We start from the raw sequence: 23,809 nt of genomic DNA, 5'->3' as shown, positions 1-23,809 counted from the left end.
TTTAGTTCTCTGAACCTCAAATTCCTTCTCTGTAAAAGACTTTAGAATACAAACATCTTAGAAAACAATTTAAAAGTCACTGAAGTATTCAATTTCTTTGATACAGTAATCCTGCTCCTAGGAATATACCCCAAGGAGGTCAAGTGACTGAAAGCAAGGGTCTTTACAAAACAAAATGTTTAAAGGAACACTCTCCAGTAACAAAAAAACTGAAAGCAAAATGGGTCCCCATCGATCGGGAAATGACGGAGCAAATTGTGGCATGTTAATGTAATAGAATATTAATGCATCAAGAGAATGAAAAATGTGAGGAATTTGGAGAAACTTGGGAAGACTTGTAAATTAAGTGATATAGAATAGAGAAAACAACAATAGTCAATAATCAAATACAAATTATAATAACCTAGAAAAACAGTCAAATTCTGGTAAGTATTAATGAATACACATAATCAGAGAAAACTCACACATACACACTTGCTCCCTCCCCCTTTCTGTAGAAGAGGGGAGCACTATGAGGTGAAAATACAATATGAACTGGCAGATGAGATACTAGGATACTTGGTTTCACTATTTTTTTTTTTTTTGTTATAAGAAAGGGTTCAACAGTGAGGGGCTGAGCTCAAGGGGGGAAATAATTGTGGTCTGAAAATAGAAGGCAACAATGATTTATAACATATATACATATACAGCAAATGTATATATATACATATACACGTATATATGCATGTTGTATGTATATATGTATACACACATCCTATATGTGTAAATGTGTATGCATATGAAGAGAGAGAGAGAGAGAGAGACAGAGAGAGAGAGAGAGAGAGAGAGAGAGAGAGACTAATATTAAATGACCTCAGCTCTAAATCCTATGTTCCTATGATGTAGAAAGCCATAGAGTTTACCAGGGATAAGTTCCTGAAAGATCCTCACTGATCATTCCATCTTAACCAGAATATGCAGTACCCTTGCAGGCTCCAGATAAGAATATCATCTCCCTAGATCCCTACATTACAGTCCCAGTAAACACTTTCTATTTTAAAAAAAATATATAGTTTATTTATTTCATTAAATATTTCCCAATTATATGCAAAAAAACCATTCTTTTTAAAATATTGAGTTCCAAATTCTCCCCCTCCAACCTACCCCTTCCTCATCCCTTAAAAATGCTGAGAATATATTGATTATACATGTGAAGTCTTGCAAAACATATTTCCATATTAGCCATGTTGTAAAAGAAAACACATGCACAATACACACACAAGAAAAATAAAGTACAAAATATGCTTCAGTCTGAGCTCTGAGTTCATCAGTTCTCTGGAGATGGATAGCTGTTTTCATACGGGTCCTTTGGAATTGTCTCGGATCATCGTCTTGATCAGCAAAGCTCAGTCTTTCACATTTTAATATTGATGTTCCAGCATTACTTTCAAGAGACTGAGGAACTTTGCCCACCTGGTATGCTGGCCCAAGAAGTTATCCTTGTTTTATAGTCCTGGCTCTCTCTCTTTCTCAACCAATCAGGAAGAAGCTATTTGATTGACCACATGTTGATATTCTATCTATACTCTCATGTGTCTTTATACATAGAAGTATTGTGAAGCCCCATGTAGACTTTAATCGACCACAGTTGCAAAAACGGGGCCAGCAATATTAAGCTGTTAAAGAAGATAAATGATCTTTTCCTTTGAGTTTGGTGTTATCCTTGTCTTTTCTCCTTCCCCTCATCTAAATGGAAGGATAGAAGAGACTTAGGACTTGAAAACTGAGAATCTCAGCCCCTCTCCCATTTCTCATCCCTCAGAACTGTTTGGTAGATACTGGGCAAAAAAACATTACCTGACTTGTACTTGACCTTTCAGAGATGAAAAGATAGGAGGTATGTGGAATGATGAGTGTAAGCTAGTGTAAAGTCTGGGAGAGAGAGAGAGAGAGAGAGAGAGAGAGAGAGAGAGAGAGAGAGAGAGAGAGAGAGAGAGAGACCAGGAATCCAGAGGAAAGACTCAAGCTCAGGGTATTAGCTATCTGGGAGTATCCTGTTCTCTGTCAGAATGATCTTGACACCCAGAGTCAAGATCAATTAAAGGATGACAGTAGAACTAGAAGGGAAATTAGAGGTTATCTAGTCTAAACCCCTTTCTTTTATTGAGAGGAAACTAAGATGTTGAATGATTAAATGAATGCCTGAGTCACACAGGTAATAAATGACCAAAAAAATTATTTGCTCCTGATTCCATATCTAGGATTCTTTCCCCTGTATCATAACACTGCTATCTTCAGCAGCCACAGCAACAGCAGCTTCATTCTCTCTAGGACATCTCTGTTCAACTCTTAGCTCAGTAGACTTTTCTGGGACATTAAATAATTCATAGTCAGTTGCTAATGGTTATCCCCACCTGACTGGACCTTGACATTTTGCTCAAACAATTCTTCAGTAATCCCTGACTACCCCTCTGTCTACATCATTGCCTTCTCTCTCTTCCATGGAGTTACCATATAGGCAATTTTGTGATGTGTAAAAGGAATTTTCTACTGTTATAATCCACCATTCAAAAACATGCCCCCAAACCAACAAGATATCCCATTCCTGTACTATCCCTTACTTGTTTACTCCTTCAAGAATGGAGGTAATAATCATCATTATTTCAATTTTTGATACCTAGCTAGAGAAAAAAAGCAGTTGTGAGCCCGATGATGGACCATGGCTATTATCTGAGGATGGGTCTCACTAAGTTTAGAAAGTCTCATTGCCCAGCTGGCTGCAGAGTGATAAATATTTGCACCACAGCAGCTTTCAGAGACCTTCTACTAAGTTATGTGGGGGTAGGACTCTGTAATGGGATGCTACGCTGATGAAATCACAGGTCATTGATGAATTGATGGGTGCACTTGATACCTGAATGAGTCTGTGACCTCACTGACATGCCTTCGCTCTTGCTACCAGAGCAGATCTCAACCCTACCACATCCTCTCATCCTGTGTGATTTGTGTGAGTCTTCCAGGAAATCTCCACAGAAGATTCACTCAACACACTTAAAGTCCTCCCTGGGGCCTTTATGTTTCAATTTTGTTACATATATGTATATAAGGGGTGACCCCAAAGTCTTAGTACAATATTAACCTTTAATAGCTCAAGCTTTTATAGCTTAAAACCATTGTGAACCACTGTATTATGCCAAACATAGGTAAAGCACTTTGCAAACTTTAAAACATCACTTAAATTTCATTATTGTTGTTATTATATATTAAATCATTATATATTTATCACTATTCTATGTGAAAATGTGATAGACAATAATAGCAAATAATATTTATTACATTCCTATTGGTGAATTTATTATTGCATGAGATCTTAATAATGTAATAACTCAGATTATTTTGTGGTTTATTCAGTTAAGGAAACATTTATTCAGTGCCTACTATGTGCAAGGTAGCAGGGTACAATGGAACCAGGAAGGCATGGATTTAAGCCCTGGGGACCTCTGACACATACTAGATAGGACTCTCTGGACAAGTCACTTAACCCAGTAGTACCCCTAATGAACTGATACAGAGTTGTAGAAAAGAGTTGATCTGTAATGAAAATCTTAGGTTCAGTTGATATGTGTACATATCAAAGGCAATTAAGTGGCTTAGTCAATAAAATATTAAACCTGGCATCAGAAAGACCTGAGTTCAAATCCTGCCCCAGACACTTATTAGCTATGTGACTCTGGGTAAGTCACTTAACCTCTCTCTTCCCCTGTTTCTTTAATTGTGAAATGGGAATATTAATAGCGCCTGCCTCACAGGACTGTTATAAGGGTCAAATGAGGTAAAGAGCTTTGCTATATAAATGCTAGACATTATTATTATGTGGGGAAATATTACTATACTTCTAAGTATAAAGACACACAGAACTATACATATTACATACATTATATATGTAATACATTTATTCAAGTAATAAAAGGTTACATTTTTATAACTGATATATATATGTATATATGTGTGTGTGTGTATATATATATAAAGGTGATATGGTGGAATAGAAAGAAGGTTGGATTTGAGGGCCAGGCCCATGGACCTAAGTTCAAATTCTACTTTTTAATATCTGTGGGATTTTAGATATTTCACTTTTCTCTGGGCTTCAGAGTTTATAAAATGAAGGACTTAAATGAAATGTCTTCTGAGGTTCCCTTCCAAGACTAAATTCTATAAACCTATGGAGGCCATGGACCTGAGTTGGAATTCTGCCTTTGTAACTAACCAGTTGCATGACCCTGGGTAAGTCACTTAAATCTCTTGGAGGCTCAGTTTCCTCATTTGCAAAATGAAGCCAGTAATATTTGTACTGCCTGCTTTACAGAATTGTTATGAAAGGAGTGCCATAAAAATGTCAATTGTCATAATGTAATAGAAACCTTAAAGTGCTACGTAAATATGATTTATCATTATAGTGATCATTATATAGCTTTCAGTCAAACCTCTTGGGACTAAGAAGGTTAGCACATTTCTGAGATGCCCTCTGTGGTCTTCCCACATTTTGTATAGATTTAAGCTGCCCAGAAACATTTTTACTTGTCTCAGGAACTACTTCCAGCTCAGGCTGCCCCCCCACCTTCCCCAAGTACCCAGGGGAAAAATGAAACCCTAGACAAACTTATGAGCAGAATAAATTTTCCATGATTCAGTGGCTCCAACAAATCCATCGTGTGACTGGTGTTCTCTGGAGGGCAAATGTCTTCGAAAGAAAGATCTATACATTAGCGGGAGGGCGTTTGCAACAAGACTGCTTTCTCTTATGCAAGATCCCAGCTCTGTCAAGTGAAGGCCAGGAGCTGGAGCTGGTCCTCAGAGCAAAGAGGAGAGGGAGACCCCCATCCAGGGTTCTCCCTCATTTTATCAAGCTTCTAGATGTATCCTACTTTCTGGCAAGTTTTCAATGTACATTGTAATCTATCAACATGTTAACAGAACTGTGACCTAGAGGGTCTCAAGAACTGCAGCATTTTTCTTAATGTTTAGTGAAGCAGAAGTCCCTGGTTCCCATCCTAGTTCTACTACTCAATAGACATGTGATCTTGGACAAGTCACTGCTCCAAATCTTAGCCTCATTGTTCTCGTCTCTAAAATGGGAATTGGGGCTTGGAATCTCTAAGGGATCCTTAAGATCCCATCTAGCTTCAAAATATATACCTCTGAGGAATAGTTTGGTGGCACAGTAAATACAGCATTGTCCCTAGAGTCAGGTGGACCTGAGTTCAAATCCAACCTCAGACAGTTTGACCAAGTCACTCATTACCAAATGCCTCCAAATATGGAGATATAGGTGTATATATACATATATAGGGGGGTAATAATAGTCACATTTTATATATATATACACACACATACATACACATATATACATGTATATGTGTAAGTATATGTGTGTGTGTATATATATATACATATGTATACACACACACACACACACACACACATATATGTACATAAGCCTCTGAGTCCTCACCGAAGTTGGCTAATCTTCTACTTGGCACTAACCAGTATCATGGGGCTGTGGTATAAGTCAGTTTATTTTTGGGGTCTAGTTGCCCCATGATAAGGTTGAAGACCTACAGAACAGGGAAACCAAATTCTACGAAACAATAACCACCATGAAGCTTTCCCTGACTTTCCCCATTTTCTGCTACAATGAGTATCCATCACTTTATTATTAATATTCATACTATTTATAATTATTATTAATAAAAGTGAAAACTGCTTAAATTTCTATAGTACCTTAAGATTTACAAGACACTCTTCCCACAACAGCCCTGTGAGGTAGGCAATGTGACTATTATCACCCCCATTTTGCAGATGAGGAAACTGAGACTCTGAGAAAAGAAATGAATGACATATTCAGCCTTGCACAACTAGTAAGCATTAGAGTTGGGAAAGACCTCAGTCAGGAATCAAAATCAGGACTTTGCCCCCAGAAGGTGTATTAAAATTTGGGGGGCACTGACAAAATCTGTGTTCCTTCTTTTAGGGAGAAACAACTGAACTTAGCTGTTGACAAGAATAATGAGATGAAATAGGAAAGTTGTCAGTTGTCTTTCACCCCATCTGCTACATGTGAGGTAAGTTCTGACCTGCACCATTTCTACCCTTCTCTGTCCAATTGAACCCCACATACAAAGTGATCTCTCAAATATTAGTCTTAGGTTATTCTATTGTACTGGCATCTCTGTCTTTCTCCATGAGACAAATCTCTCCCTCCTACTACAAAGCCTTACATTTTGAGGTGCCAAGTATCTCCCCCAGATCTCTTACTTCCTGCCCATAACTATTTTCCTCAGGTACATTTTATGGCAGCTTTGGAACCAGAATCCTTCCCTAAGTTTCTGGATCTGAAATTTATAGTAAAGTCTCTGGACGCCCAGTCCAATACTCTTTCTCTGATACTCTAGTTTCCATCTCACTCTCTTCAGAAGTGATTCAGGGATATCCATTGTTCTAGCAGTTGTAAGTTGGCAAAATCTCAGCGTTAGTCCTATCTGTTAGGGAAGAGAAACCCCATCTATAAAATCTCTGAGAAGTGGTCATTCAACCTCTGTTTGAAAATTCCTAGGGATGGGCAACTCACTACCTCACAAAAGGAAAGGGCAGGGAATGTGTCTGCTATGTGCTAGTCACTATGCTAAGTGGTTTACCAATATGATCACATTTGATAATACAGTAAAATAGGCTCAGGAAATAGTCTACTGTTGTACTTTGGGACCGCTCTGACTTTAAAATTTCTGTGTCCCCATGAAAAGACTTGTCCTACTATGAGAAGGGAGATTCTCTTGTCATATTTTGGGGGCAGCCCTGGTAATGTACAAGAAGTCTGAGAGAGCCAGCAAGGGGCTGGTTCACACAAAGCCTCTCTTTAAGGAAAAAAAGATTAAGTGTTAACCTGGAAAAGACCAACCTGTCAGCTTCACTTGGGCACTTGGAAGAACACAATGAAGCAAGAATCAGCTTGTAAGCCCCTTTGAGATCAGAGGGAATAATCAGTATGGCTTTGGAAGGAACAAATTCCCTCTGTCTAATTGAATTTCCCTCTTAAACAGGATGACAGAGCAGACAGGGTAGAGGAAGGAAATAGCTAAAGTCTATCTTGTATGCCAACCCAATAACTCAACTATCTGCAAACTGACCAGGAAAGAGGTAGGCAAGCTTATCTCCAGCCTTCCCTCCACCCTTTCTAAGTTCCTATTTCCAATCATTCACAGGAGAGCCTAGGACAGTATTGGGAAACCTGGGGCCTTCTATGTCCTTTGGTGCAACCTTTTGACTGAGTCCAAGTTTTACAGAACAAATCCTTTTATTAAAGGGATTTGTTCTGTGACACTTGGATTCAGTTAAAGGGCTGTACTTGAGGACCAAGAGGGCCATATGTGGCCTCCAGGCCACAGATGTCCCACCCTGCCCTAGAATTTAGTAGTCAGAGGTCTTAGAGATCACTTAGTTTACTTTCCTTATGTTCTTCCCTGCTGCTCCCAGGAAGTGTTTATAAACACTCTGAATAGGAAAAGAAGTTGGGAAAGGGAAGAGAGAAAGGGATATGGCAGAGGACAGAAGAAAGGAGAGCCCCAGCAGTTAAAGGTGCACCAAGTCATCAGCATTTCTGTGTCAGTGACCAATAGGGGATTGCTTCCTCTTCTCCAAAGTTCCAAGGTCCTTTCAGCACTAAGGCTGCCATGTTTAGCGGAACAGAAAAAAACAAGTTTTATCATTCTCAAAGTATCCAAGGAGTAGATTAGAGCATGATGGCCTCCTTGAATTATCAAAGGTAGCTTTGTGTGTATACTATTTAACTCCCAGTTACACATAAATGGGCAAACTGAAGCCCAGAGAGGTTTGTGACTTGTCCAAGTTTGCACAGCTAGGGAGCAACTGATCTGGGATTCCAATCCAATGCTCTTTCATTCATCCACACTACTTCTCTTGTTCACCAGTCAGTTACTGGTGAACCTCTATGGTACACAGCACATTTAGCAAAGGGGAGCTGTAACTGTCAGCAGCACTATTTCAGCTTCTTACCAGATGCTTCTGGTTTATGCAAAACCTACAGGCCAGAGAGGTGAGGAGCTGGGAGTGGGAGATGAGGAATACAGAAGCAGATAATCTGAAAAACAGCAAGCAATCTGCCAATAAATCCAGTTCTTTATGATCAGAATGTTAGTTAGCTATATACTTTTGAGGCTATGTGGTGCTGGGGAAAGAAAGATTTAAAACCAGTAGATTTAGATTCAAACCTGAAGAGGCCCAGCTACTTACTACTGATGAACCTAGGGCACCCTTTTCCCTTTAATTCTTGGTTCCCTCTTCTGTAAAACAATGAGGCTTGGCAAGATGATCTCTACAAGGTCCTCTTAGCTCTAAATTCTTTTATCTCCTAGCCTAGAAGGACTGGAATTTAAGAATACCTAGAAGCACCAAACCGTTTCAATCAGCACATATTTTTATATATATGTATTTTTAGATTCACAAGGCAAAGATAACAGAGATAGTGGGATGAATTTTTTTTTTCATTTCAAAGTAAATTATAATATTTTTCATCGCTTAATACACTTAGTTCTTCTAATGTTAGTTATGGCCCTGGCTCCAAATCTATCCCTGGCTAAAGTGTTGACCACTGGAGTGACTCATTGCCTTGGTGATGGAACTTGGCATTTATAGGGAATATCAGTCTTTTTCAAGTCCAAAAATTTTCTCTGGTCCTTTGAGTTTGGAAAATGGATCCCCAAGTGTTCTCTAACATAGTAACAATGCACAAGAATATTGTGCTTCAAGGTTTACAAAGTTGTTTGCTTTTTTTTCATTACAGCAACCCTGTGAGGTAAAAGGAGAACTTTACCTCATTTTAAAGATGAGAAAACAAAATCAGAGATGTCAAATACCTTCCCTACAGTCACTCAGCTAATAAGGAGCAGAAGCATGAGTCAATCTCAGCTCTCCTCACGCTTTTTCTGTATTCTTTCTACTTTGTCATCCTGTGTGTCAAAATTAGGCCTGTATTTACGTGGTATTTTATAATGCCAAAATACTTAGACTGAATTTTGTATCTAAAACACATGTGTGTTTATATGTATATATGCATATAAACACAAACATATATACATATAATATATACACACATACACATGTAATGCATAAACACACACATGTATACATATACAGGTGGTATATGTGCACATACCTGTTGATATATATAACACATTGTGTCTGTGTTTTACACAGTACATACCGATACATGTATACTGTGTATTATGCAAATGCACACATATGTACATATGTAGGTTTAATATGTGCGTGTGCACACAAAAACATATAAGCATGTGTGTATATGCATGTACATATACATATATAGTGTGTATATATGCATACAAATATATATACATATACAATGTGTATATATATACATTCACATACCAATATATGTGTATTCATATACATACACACAAACGTGTGTGTGTGTGTGTGTGTGTGTGTGTGTGTGTGTGTGTGTGTGTACTGAGTCAGCAAGTTGTTCAAGGTCCTAGTATTAAGTGTCAGGATCATGACTTGAACTTATCTCTCCTGACTCCTGAACCTGGGTTAATTCCACTAGGCAATACTTTCTCTCATATGTTAGGTGCTCAAGAAATGTTTTCTTACTTGAATTAAGGTGAATTGGATTGAAGGCTGCATGCAGGGTTTGAGGAGGATTGAAACCATGAACAAGAATCAGATTTGAGGATTTGGGTCTCTGCTTCCCTTTACCATCAGGAGGCATTGCTACCTCTCTTGCTGAGTACTTGGAATCCTGAGCTAAGAAAACAAAACCCTTTTATCATAACTACCACTTAGGTAGAATTCAGAGCTTTCCTAGTATAATATACCTCTCTGGGAGCCTCAGCAGGATTAAGGAAAATATACAGTGAAACTCACTTCCCTCAGTTTTGCAAAGGGCCTAGAAGTTTAAGGAAAACATCATTAGCTGGAAGAAACCCAGCACCAACTAAGCCTCCAATGACACTTTCTAATGTGAAAGTCAATATGAAGGAAAACACCAAATGTAGAAGCCACATATTGAGCCAGGCTCCCTAGGGATAATGTTTTCCTTGGTTATTTCCGAAAGAGAGGTGGAAAAGAGGCTTGAGGAACAGAAAGGGAAGTTGCTGTATGAACTCTTTAAGATAAGAGGATTCCAGAAGGGCTGAGTCACCATCACTCTTTGAAATGGGTCTGTAAGTAATGCAAATCCTGGGTTACTCTGAGTTAAGTTACACAGTGTAAGTAAAATGGAGTAACTGCAAGCAGACATGAAAGAGTCTGGTTTTCAGATCATGGATTTGATGATTTTGTAAGCCATTTGAGTGATGTAGCTTCAACTTAAACAGCCACTCTTAGTATACAATTTTCTATTACTATGTATGAAAGGTGGTATTGCACAGTGGATAGAGAATTGACCTACAATCCAAGGACACCTTATTCAAGTTCAAGACCTTCCTGTGACACATATTTCTTGGGTGACCCTGGGATAAGTCATGTAAATTCTTGGTGCTCTAAGCAACTTGCTGAGACTAGAAATTACAGAGAAGGTGCCAACCTGAACTGGTAGAGGGAGATTCCTCACCTCTGTGTTTCTTATACTAAGGAAATCACATAGTTAGTCCCTCTTTCTTAGTATTACCATCATTATCATTGCAATGTAGGAGAGGTCAGATCTATTCTGCTTAGCTTTGGTTAAGTCAGAGTTGATAGTAGCACAGGTAGAAAATAGTCTCAGATGTTTCTGTTCTTGACTGTTTCCTGGTGACATATTTCTCTATAAATGGTCCTATTTATAACAAGCAGTATCAATCATGTATCTGTGGCTATAGCTTTCAATTTGATAACAATTATTGTTTCTACCTGTGGAGCTGTATAGCTAAGAAGCTCATTGCTTACTGATTGGCTACTGGTGATTAATTTCTTGGCCATGTGAAGTTATGAAATAAAGAAAAATGTTTACATAATCCTTGGTCTTTGGTGGCCCCTTCTTCTTCCACAGTAATGGTGGGAAAGTAGCAGAAACGTGAGTATTATTTTAATTCTGGTTACTCTCAATGTGAAATGTTTGTCCAAAGACTAATGAATCATATACTACTGGAGGAAATAAACCATCAGTATCTTGACCTTCCTACTAAATGAGAAAACAGGAGACATAAAGAAGTTGCCGTTAAATGGAAAGGTGGTCCACAGGTTTTCCCCAGGGGGGCAAATAAGGGAGCTGGAAAAGATGGTTTCATTATATGTCAGAAAGAGCAAGAAACATTATCTCTTGGAACATTTGGTCCTCTGCCGCAAAGGATGAAGGAGAAAAAAGATATGAAGGACTTTACAAGATATTCTAACCTAAATTAATTTTATCTTGAGTGTGACTTCAATGTGAAGTCAGTCATGGGTGAGGACAGTGAAAAATATATTGGAAAATAATTTGGGACCAAGAAATGAAGGAACCCAAAGTCTTAATGGTTCCTGTGAAGTCTTAGGGATATATATTTATGTACTCGCTTTATGATGTAAGTCAGAAGCCATCAAATATGGTAAATATTAAACAAAAATCACAAAAACGAGACCACATAACAGTCCAGAATGGTTGGTTGTTGATGCGGAAGTCATTTCAGAATTATTAACCATGTGCAGTTACATTATTTAATAAAACTTTTAAATATTTGGTTGGTCTAATTTAGGAGACTCTGCAATATCCTTGGGCTATGTAGCATGAGGACAATATTCATTCACAAACAGGAAAAATTTGGAGGACTTGGCCATCTTTAAGGGCAATATTTCCACCTGTGTTCACTGTCCAAAAAATTCCAAGAAAACGGCAGGCACTTTGGGGGAATATAGAATGCCCTGTTTTATGCTTTGGCAGAAGGCAGCCAGGTAAATAGAGTGTTGAATCTGAAGTCAGAAAAAATCTGACTGGGCTCAGGAATTTTCTGATTGTGTGACTTTAGGCAAGTCACTTAACTCCAGCTTGCCTCAACTTCCCCATCTGTAAAATGGGATGATAGGAACACCTACTTCTCAGGATAATTGTGAGGATAAAATGAGATAATATAAACAGGCAGCATGGTATAGTGGACAGAGCACTGGATTTGGAGTCAAGAAGATCCAGGTTAAAATCCTACCTTAGACAATGAATGGTTGAGTGAAAATGGGTGAATCATTTAACCTCTGTTTCAATTGATTGTCTTTAAAAAGAATAATGAGCACAGCCTTTGTTGTTGTTATGCTTATTTGTAATTCATTGTCCCCAAATAGAAAATTTCTTGTGGAAATATCAGAAATTATCTCTGCTTTCTCTAAGATCTTCTGGCCCCTATGAGTAGTGTAATTCCAAAGAATTAACAACAATAATAACAAAAAAAAAAAAAGTTCCTCAAAGGTATGCAAAAAAACAAAGAAGGAATTAGCTTCTAAGAACCACAATGTGCTAGTTTCTCTCCCTACTCCTACTTTGCCATCCAATGACTCAACTTCCTGCCATCCCAAACTTCAATCTGAAATCACCACACTCCTTGCCTAATATGCCCACTTAGAGATGTCTCCCCAGCTCCCAAGCTTACCATGTCCAAAACTAAATGCATTATCTTTTCCTTAATACTCCTCCTCCAAACTTCCCTATCATCCTTCTAGTCGTACATATTTATAACCTTAAGGTCATCCTTAATCGTTCCCTCTTCCTCTCCCCTTGTACATCCAATCAGTTCACCAATTCTTGCCAATTCTGCATCTGTTACATACCATATCCAGCCTCTTTTCTCTCCTGATATAGCTACTTTGCTCATTCAGGATTATATCACCTCTTACCTGGACTAACACAATAGTGTCCTAATGTGTCTTCCTACTTCCTGTCTCTCTCTTCACTGATTCATTTTCTACACAGCTGCCAAAATAATCTCCCTGAGGCCCAGTCTGATCTTGTAACTCTGTTGCTCAAAATTTATTTTGCTCACATAATAAAATACAATATCATCAGTCTAGCATTTAAATCCCTCTACAATGTCTCCAGTCTACCTTTCCAGATTTTTTCATATTACCCTCCTTTGCATCTCCCAATGCTACATCTGACCAATAGCTACAAGTACTCTGAAATTAATGTCCTGCCTCATACCTCCACGCCTTTGTATTAACTGTCTCCCCCATGTGTGAATTACACTCCTTCCTTACCTTTACCGCTTAGAATTCTTAACTGCCTTCGAGGATCAGTTGAGGTGCCACCTACTACATAGAACGTGTTGTGAACCTGCTGGATGTTAGTGTTCTCTTCCTGTCAAATCGCCTTGTATATTTTTATATGTTCTCATGTGATACCCCTTTTCCCAGCCAAACATAAGCTCCTAAAGGGCAGGGACATTTTCATATTTGTTTTGGTTTTTACCAAACTAGCATCATGGAGAAGTGCTAATGACTAGATGTAGATAAGATCTGCTTGGCTGGAGGGCTTTTCCACAACATTATGAGATTGCAGATACCTTGAAAATGGCAAAGCAGAGCTATTTCCCAAGTGAAGGTATATTGTTCATCTTTCATTTTGGAGAGGACCAGTGATATCATGGGTAATGGCTTGACTTGCATATGAATTGAATTTAAGGGAGGTAGAATTGCTCAAAGTTGTCAGTCTCACTCTCTCTTCTAGAGTACTCAAAGTCCAGTGATAAGACAAAAACCGAGATGACTTGTAATGACCCAAGATGCAGTGGATGACCATAGTGTCTTTGATATCTGACCAAGTTCAGGGCACTTCACAACATCTGCTTTAGCTGCCCTCATGACCATTGTAACAAATCGTTCTCACCCACCCTTTCTGACAGAGGAAGTCTTCACATGATTCGAATAGACATCCCCCAACTCACTGACATATTTGAGACCTTAACCTGGTTTAACCATCTGCTGAAGTGGTTTTACTGGTGTGTGGCTATGGTATGTGCTACATTCCACAATTTCTTGGAACCACAGGAGAGTTGGGTAATAGGTGGACACCAGAGATTGATGAGCAGCCCTGAAGTAATGGTATATGGAGGCATACGATACTATGATCTCTGAAGAATCACAATAGTAAGTGATCCAAAGATAATTAGAGTGAAATATTGTAGACGTGAACAATATATTATCAATCATAATTTGTACATGGGAAGCATCATGAAAGATATCGTCATGCATATATAATTTTTGAAAGATCATAGATTTAGAGTTGAAAGGGACCTTAGAGGTTATTGAGTCCAACCCCCTTAACTTTACAGATGAGAAACTTAAAGGCCATAGAGGTGAAATGATTTATCTAAGGTCATCCAGGTACTATCAGAGACAAGATTTGAAGCCAGGTCCTCTGATTCCAAAATCATTGCTTTTCCCACTCCACCACACTGCCTCGAAAGAGATGGGTCGCTAGCATTGGGAGAGTGAAGGGCAGCTAGCCCTTCAGAATAAGGAATAAACAACCCTGTAGGGAGGATTTACAGAAAGATAAGCACAAAAATCACATGAAATGAGTTGAGATCTACTCAATTTGATGAGCCTGCAGAATCATTGAAATAAATACACCTTCTAGCCATCCACTCAGTCAGCTTGCCATGCTCCCTCTACTCGTCTGGAACAAGCACCCTCCAAATTAGATCTCTGTCCGTCCTTTGAATTATCTTCTCAGCTTTGAAACTCCACTCTGGGGCTGAGCTGTCCTGATTGGTGGGTGAGTGAGTGAATGAATGAGTACAACTCATCCAACTTACTGTATCTAATCAACACACAGAACTCACTCTATCAGACATCTCCCCTAGGCATTTTGCCATATATGGGTGAGTAGCATCCCTCCCCTTCTCCCAACCTATCCTTTCCCTCTCCATTTTCAACCTCTTGCTCTCAGATCAGTTATCAAATCAATGCTCCCAGTGCTTCTGGAAAGGAGATGACAATAGCCACTTAGAGCATCACTTACCCCAGACCAAAACTCCCCTTGTAACCACCTTATTATATGTATTGCCTCCCACTATCACAGCTCAAGTTCTTTGCGAGCAAAGACTGTCTCAACTTTTGTATTTGTGTCCTCACAGTTGATGCTTTTAATAACTTCTTTTTCTTTCATTTAACTTGCAAAGTACTTTTACAACACTATCATGAAACTCTGAATATAGACTGCCCTTCTGACTCTCCATCCATCATTCTACTTCACTATACTAACACACAATACTTGAATTGCTTCTCTTCTTAGAGGTTCAATTTCCCTCTCTGAAGAATGAGAGAGTTTAACTAGATCATCTCTAAGGTCCCTCCTAACTGTAGTAGTTTGGGATAGTGCAAAGCTGGGAGACTTGAGAATGAATCCCAGCTCTGACATTTCCTCATTGTGTGTTTAGTTAACTTCACCTTTCTGGGACATAGTCTTCCCATTTATCAAGTGGGCTTATTAATAAGTTGCATTTATAATGTGCTTTAAAGTTTGCAAAGCACTTCCTACGAGTACTGCACTTCATTATCTCACTTGATCCTCATAATAATCTTGTTAAGTTACAAATGAAGGAAGTGAGGCTGAGAAAAGTTAATTGACAGACTCAGTTTCACATGACTGATAATAATACTTCCACTTCCTTTCTCACAAAGATATGGTGGAAAAAGTACATGGAAAACTTTAAAGTACTAGGGAAATGGGCACCATTATGATGATGAAATAAAAATCAAGCAGCCCCCACACACTGACAAGTCTTCACAGAATTCTAAGTGTTTCACATCAAAAACTAATCTAAAAAAATTCCAACAGACAGAAGAACAGATAATTTTCTTCTATTTTTTTTAAATGCCCCACATTTGAACACTACATTTGCCTTGTGAAAACAGGTAGGGAAAGATTAGCTAAGAACAGTTTTGCATAAAGGTGCTATTTCCCAACTTGGAATCATCACAGGAGATCACATTTAATCAGATCTAATTTTGCACTATTAATGCAATTGCTGGGTGTCAGAATTGGCATCCACAGATAACAGACCCACTCTAGAGACTTTCCTGTCATTAGCAATAAGGACAGGACCTAGCTAGAGAATCCTGCATTCTACCTGAGAATTCTTCCTACCTTAAAAGTTTCACAGTTCACCCACTTCCGACTGGTTTACCTAACCCTTATAAAGATCAACTCTCTTGTCAGCCACAACTTTTCTTGACAAAATAGTCTTCTATGAGAGCCACTCTTATAGAAAAACAGAAGATAGGCATAAGTACCTTCAGATTTTCTTTAAAAAAACATTTTTCTACCCTTTATTCAATTCTCAAAGTACACAAATAATGGAAGGTTATTTAATCTGTGACCAAGCAGCTTATTTCACATTTGAATTGTTGTATTAATATTTTGATGAGTGTTTTATTTTTTAACTGTTATTTTTGAATATTCTTTTTTTTATTAAATTTTGAGTTCCAAATTCTCTTCTTCCCTTTCATTCCTCTCCCATTTACTGAGAAAGCAAGCAATATATCAATTATATATATGAAATCATGTAAAAATCATGTAAAACATGTTTCCACTAGCCACATAACAAAAAAATGAAAAATATAGAAAGTGAGAAAATCATATTTCAATTTGTACTTGGAGTTCATCAATTCTCTCCCTAGAGATAGATAACATTTTCAACATGAGTCCTTTGGAATTTTTTTGGATCATTGTATTGATCAGAGGAGCCAAGCCATTTCACATCATTGATCATCATGTCAACATGGTCCTATAACTATGATCTCTTCATTCTTCTCACTTTGTTTTGCATCAGTTCATATAAGTCTTGCAATGTTCCTTTTTTTCCCTTGAAACCACCCTTCCCTTGTCATTTCTTATATCACAACAGTATTCTATTTGCAATCATATGCCGCAACTTGTTCAGCCATTCTCCAGTTGATGAGCATTCCCTCAATTTCCAATTCTTTGGCACCACAAAAAAAGCTGCTATGAACATTTTTATAGATAGAAGTCCCTTTCTTTTTCCTTTGATCTCTGCATTATAGACCTAGTAAAAGCATTGTTTGTTCAAAGGGTATGCTCAGTTTTATAGCCCTTTGGGCATAGTTCCAAATTGTTATCCAAAATGGTTGGACTACTTCACAGCTATACCAACAGTTTATTTTCCTTTATGCCCACCAGGATTTGTCATTTATGATAGGTGTAAGGTGGTACCACAGAGTTGACTTAATTTACATTTCTCTAATCAATAGTGGTTTAGAGCATTTTTTCATATTCTGATGAAGGTAACTGATTTCTTCTTCTGAAAACTTCCTATTCATACCCTTTTTTTTACCATTTATAAATAGGGGAATGGTATATATATATGTATATATATTTGTATTTATATATACACATATACCTACATACACATACATATATATTTGACTGAGTTGATTATATGTTTTATCAGGGCTTTATCAGAGAAACTTGATATAAAAATTTTGATATTACTTCATTCTCTGTGGTACCTATTAGCAAAATGTAGTTTCCCTGATTATCTCTTTCAATTAAGTATATCTTTGCTTTTGCTTTGTCTGAGACCACGATTGCCATCCCTGCTTTTTTCACTTTGATTGAAGCATACTTGATTCTGCTCCAGACTCTTATTTTAACTCTGTCTTTCTAATTCAAGGGTATTTCTTGTAAACAACATATTGTTGAATTTTAGTTTCTAACCCAGTCTGCTAACTGCTTCCATTTCATGGGTGAGCTCATCCCATTCATGTTCACAGTTATGATTATTAACTGTCTTTCCCTCCATCATATTTTCTTTCCTTGATCCTTCTCTTTTTCTTTTTATTCAGTCTTTTCTCAAAAGTCTAGTTTGCTTCTCACAGCTACCTTCCTTATCTTCCTGTCCCTTTTGTCATCTCCCACCCACTCACCCCTTTCACTTATTACCTTACTCTTCTATTTCCCTGTTTGGCAAGATAGAATATATAAGCAGAGTCCCAAGTCTGTCTATATATTCTTCTATCTTTGAATCAATGTCAGTGAAAGTGAGGTTGAAGCATTGCCTGCCATGCCACTCCCTATTTACCCTTTACTATAAAAACTCTTCCTTGAACATTTCTTGTATGTGAGAAAATTTTTTCCATTCAACTTCTTCCTTCCCCTTTATTCCACTGCATCCTTTAATTGTCTCACTTTTCTCTTCATCTCTTCTCTTTCCCACACCTTCATTTTTTGAGATCATCTCAACAAAATTGACTCGTACTTATGCCCTCTGGCAGCATAGACTCTTTCTAACTTCCCTAATAAGGATAAAGTTCTTAGGAGTTACACGTAACATCCTACCACATAAGAATGCAAATAATTAAAATTTATCGAGTTCCTAATGATTACTCTTTCATGTTTACCTTTTTATTCTTCTGTTGAGTCTTGTGTTTGAATGTAAAACTTTCAATTCAGCTCTGAACTTTTCATCAGGAGTATTTGAATGTCCTCTATTTCATTCAGTGTCCATTTTTCCTCTGAAAGATTATACTCAAGCAGACCAGCCCAGAGTGCAGACCAACATGGAGCAGAAGGGACATGACCCAGAAGAGAATTCAGGGCACCACTGGCAGCAGTTCCCAGATTCCTCAACCCACAATTGCCACAGACAGCTTCAAAGGTCAGTGGGAGGGCTCCTTCACCCAGGAGAGGGGAGCCTGATCTGGACCTCCTGCAGCAGGCACTGCAGTGGCAGTTGCCATATTTGGAGCCCTCTACCTAGAGCCCCTGGGGGAATTGAAGGACTGATCAAATCTCATCCCAGAGTGGCAGTCCATGGAGACCTTGGCCTAAAGGCCCTGGGGGAATTGAGCCACTGATCTGATTCTCAGCCCTGAGCTCCACCCAGGGGTGAGGAAGAGCACTGGCAGTAAAGCTGGAGGCAGTTGTGGTGAGGGAATTCAATTGCAGATTCTGGGCAGAAAAGTTTTTGGTTGCTCCCAGACCAGTTTGGAGGTCAGGAGAGGAGTAAACACCTCACACCTCTCCCTTGACTGTGCCACCTTGGAGGAAGTGAGAACTTATAAGTCCCCAGAATATATCCTCTTCTAGACAAAGGTCTCAAAAGTCAAGTACCTGGCTGGGAAAATGCCCAAAAAAGGGAGAAAAAAGTAAGATTTTAGAAGGTTACTTTCTTGGTGAACAGGTATTTTCTTCTATTCTTTCAGAGGGGGAAGAACAAAGCATAACATCAGAGGAAGTCAAGGCTTCTGTGTCCAAAAGTTCCAGAATAAATATGCAATGGTTCCAGGCCATGGAAGAGCTCAAAAAGGACTTTGAAAATCAAGTAAGAGAGGTGGAGGAAAAATTGGGAAGAGAAATGGTAATGATGCAAGAAAATCATGAAGAGTGAGTTAACAGCTTGCTGAAGGAGACCCAAAAAGATGCTGAAGAAAATAACACCTTTAAAAATAGGTGAATCAATTGACAAAAGAGGTCCAAAAAGCCACTGAGGAGAAGAATACTTTAAAAATCAGACTTAGCCAATGGAAAAGGAGGCTCAAAAGCTCACTGAAGAAAATAGTTCTTTAAAACTAGAATGGAGCAGATGGAAGCTAATGACTTCATGAGAAACCAAGAAATTACAAAACAAAACCAAAAGAATGAAAAAATGGAAGATAATGTGAACTATCTCATTGGAAAAAGTACTGATTTGGAAAATAGATCCAGGACAGACAATTTTAAAATTATAGGACTTCTTGAAAGTCATGATCAAAAAAAGAGCCTAGACATCATCTTTCATGAAATTATCAAGGAAAACTACCCTGATATTCTAGAAGCAGAAGGTTAAATGGATTTTGAAAGAATCCACCGATCACCTCCTGAAAGAGATCCAAAAAGAAAAACTTCTAGGAATATTATAACCAAACTCCAGAGCTCCCAGGTCAATGAGAAAATATTGCAAGCAGTCCAAGTACTGTGGAAATACAACCAGGATAACACAAGATCTAGCAGCTTCTACATTAAGGGATTGAAGGACTTGGAATATGATATTCCTAGGATTCCCAAGAACTAGGATTAAAACCAAGAATCACCTACCTAGCAAAACTGAGTATAATACTTCAGGGGAAAAAATGGTCATTCAGTGAAATAGAGGACTTTCAAGCATTTTTGATGAAAAGATGAGAACTGAATAGAAAATTTGACTTTCAAACACAAGAATCAAGAGAAGCATGCAAAGGTAAACAAGAAGGAGAAATCATAAGGGACTTACTAAAGTTGAACTGTTTACATTCCTACATGGAAAGATTATATTTGTAACTCTTGAGACTTTTCTCAGTATCTGGGTAGTTGCAAGGATTATATATATAGAGAGAGACAGGGCACAGGGTGAGTTGAATAGGAAGGGGTGATATCTAAAAAACTAAAATTAAGGGGTGAGATAGGAATATATTGGGAGAAGAAAGGTAGAAATTTAGGGACAAATTATCTCACATAAAAAAGGCAAGAAAAAACTTTATCAATGGAGGGGAAAAAGAGGAAGTTAGAGGGGACAAGTGAAACTTACTCTTATCACATTTGGCTCAAAGAAGGAATAACATGCATATTCAATCTGGTGTGAAAATCTATCTTATACTACAGGAAAGTAGGGGAGAAGGGGATAAGTGGGATGTGGGGGGGGGGGATGATAGAAGGGAAGGCAAATGTACTTGAGGGCTTAGAGGGCCATGTGTGACCTCAAGGCCACAGGTTCCCCATCCCTGATATAGTCCTAGAAGGGACCTAGACTCATGGAAGGGACTAGAAGGTCATTTAGTCCAACTCTTTCATTTTGCATATGAAAAAATTCAGGTCATCTGACTCCATAGTAAATACTCTTTTTGCTATACCATGTTGCCTCTGATCCACTTCAATTCAACTTTTATCACACATGTGATGGACACTGTTCTTACAGTGATATTGTATGGTTAGAAGTCCAGCTCAGGGACCATGTCCTCCAGAAGCTTTTCTTGATTTCTTTGCTTTATCTCTTTTTCTTGTTCTTGAAATCATTTTATATATACTTTGTATTTTGTTAGTTGTGTACATGTTGTATTACCTCCTCCTGTTTCAGTGGAATGAAAACTCCTAAAAAGCTAATATTGTTTCATTTCTTTTCTTTTTTTTTGAATCCTTAGTACCTAATCCAGTTCTTTGTACATAGTACATAGTAGGCAAATAGCAAATGTCTGAACTGATTTGAATCATGGAATACAGTGATTTTTGAACAATTAAAATTGTAGTTCGCCCACAGGGCAATGGATAAGTGCATGATAGGTGCAGGAAGTGATGCTTGAGAAGCATGCGGAGACTGTGATATATTATCAACCCAGAATTATACAAGAAAAGCATGTAGCAATAAGAATAACTACACCAGCAACCACAGTTATATAGCACTTATTATGTTTCAGGCACTGTGCCAGGGATTTTATAATTATCATCTCATTTGATCCTCACAACATCTTCGGGAGGTAGGAGCTATTGCTATCATCCCCATTTTACAGATAAAGAAAGCAAGGCAAATAGAGAATAGATGACTTCCCCAATGCCACTTTGCTAGTAAATACTTGAGTTCAGATCTGAACTCAGGTCATCCAGACTTCAGATTTACTATTCTATCCACTGTGCTTCCAGAGAGACATGTGACTAGAAAAGGCAGACCTATCATGGGGTGAGAGTGATACATAACTGAAGGAGAGTCTACAGGTAGCAAGACCACATATTATTATGATCCAGGTAGGTTAAGCCATGCATTTTTATGTAATGCCTTCCCCTCTTTTAGTCTTTTCTGGCTATCATTATTCTTACATTAAAAAAACCAGTAGTATAGAGGGACATTATAAAGAAACAGAAACAGATGGCAGGAGAAACAGAGGGAGAGAGTACAAGTGGAAACACACTCACAGATGCATCTTAGTGCTTTCCATCTTATTTAAGAGAAATATATATACAAACACACCAGAAACTGGCAGGGTTATTACAATCAGCATTCAGAGAAGAGGTGATATCTTATAAACCGAAACTCATTTGTGAGGCAGGCAAATTTCTTTTTTTTTTAAATCAGTTATTTACTGTTTATTTAGTATTTAGTATTAGTATGACATTTGATTAATTGGTTGCATTATTGTACATACACAGATCTTTTTATATAATATGGAAATTTACAGCTATATAGGCAGACAAAATCAGGTCATCCGGAAAGGTATACATGGGGCCATGCTATAGTGCCCTAATGGAGGGGAGCACAAAAGTGATCAATGCATCAATAAAGAATTACTGCTGCATGGTGTTTTGTATCCAGGAGTGTTGTCTTCTGGACCTAAGGAACCTGTAGCACCTACATACAAAGCAGGCAGCTTACATACCTGTGGGACACTGGCTCTGCTTGACAACAACCACTGAGATTATACAAGTCACATTCAGCATCCTATGCTAACTACTACAGAGTTCTATTCCCCATTTCTAACTTTAGGAAGAAACTAGAGTGTGTTCACAGGTTTTACATTTCTGGTGTTTAGTCACTAATCAGAGGAAGGATTTGGCCTATTTGAAAAGCAGATCATACATAATGCCTCAACCTATGTCATGTTCTCTCGATGTCAGTGTGATCAAAGCAATCCTTCTGAATTCCCCAAAGAGTATCTGCACTCTTCCTTAAATGAATCTCCTCCTCCAGATTCAGGTTGACCACCACATCTGAAATGCCATTCTGCCCAAAGACACATGGGACACTAAGGAAGACATCCTCATTAATGCCATATAGGCCCTTAATCATGGTGGAAATTGGATGCGCTCTCCTAAGATTCTTCATAATGCTTTCTGCCAGATCTGCCACAGACAAGCCAATGGCCCAGGAAGTGTAGTCCTTCAGTTTGATTACCTCACAAGCACTTTCCACCACCTGTTTATGAACATCTTTCCAATTCTCTGCATCAGCATCAGTTCCCAAAGAAGGATGAAGGTTGTTTAGAGACACACTGGCAAGATTCACACAGCTCCACACAGGAACACTGGAGTCTCCATGTTCCCCAAGGACTCATCCATAACAACTTGAAGAATAGACACCAAGTCTCTCCCCCATTAGGCAAAGGAAATGGGCAGAATCCAGAATGCAATCACTTTCAATAACATGGTTTTTAGGAAAGCCACTTAGCTTCCAGGCCACACATGTCAAAATATCCACTGAATTGGAAACAACAAGCAGCTGGCAATTAGGTCTGTATTTAACAATATTGGGAATGATGAATTTAAAGATAGTCACATTTTGCTGGACCAAATTAAGATGACTTTCTCCCTCCTGTTGATGTACCCTAGTTGTAACAATGACCAGTTTTGAGTTTGCAGTCACACTGTAGTCTTTGTCAGAAACAATCTTTAGTATTTTGAGGAAAAGGCTGCCATGTTGGAGATTCATCATCTCTCCCTTTGGTTTGTCTTCTATTACATCAACAAGGGAAAATTCATCAGCCAATTCCGTGTTAAGATACTAATGGCACATGCCATGTCAACTGCATCCACCCCAATAACAGTGATCTTGTTCTGGGGAACCTGCTCTTCCTTTAGGACATTCAAAGTTCAGCTGATCCTTGACAGTTGATAACATTTTGGAGGGTATTTGGGGGGGATAACGAGGTTGCTGATTAGGCTGAGAAACTTCTGAGTTAGATATGAGTTTGCCACTCTCAGGCTCACACTACTGAGGCAGGAAAATTTCCCTGAGGAGAAGGCACCAAGAACAGTCATCCTGCTTAGGTACTCTCCTTCAAAAAGTCATCAGTCATTTGCTGAGATTCTGTTATGCACAAGGTCTTGTGC

The 23,809-nt window shown here is 38.4% G+C and overlaps 1 pseudogene; it reads right to left on the bottom strand.

Moving 5' to 3' along the window:
• Positions 1 to 22,577: 22,577 nt before the first annotated feature.
• On the bottom strand, positions 22,578 to 23,597 carry LOC140501039 (L-lactate dehydrogenase A chain-like; annotated as a pseudogene).
• Between the last annotated feature and the right edge of the window lie 212 nt (positions 23,598 to 23,809).

The sequence above is a fragment of the Notamacropus eugenii genome, chromosome 1, assembly GCF_028372415.1.
Source record: "Notamacropus eugenii isolate mMacEug1 chromosome 1, mMacEug1.pri_v2, whole genome shotgun sequence".
Classification (NCBI taxonomy): Eukaryota; Metazoa; Chordata; class Mammalia; order Diprotodontia; family Macropodidae; genus Notamacropus; species Notamacropus eugenii.
This window is presented reverse-complemented; position numbering and strand designations above follow the sequence as displayed.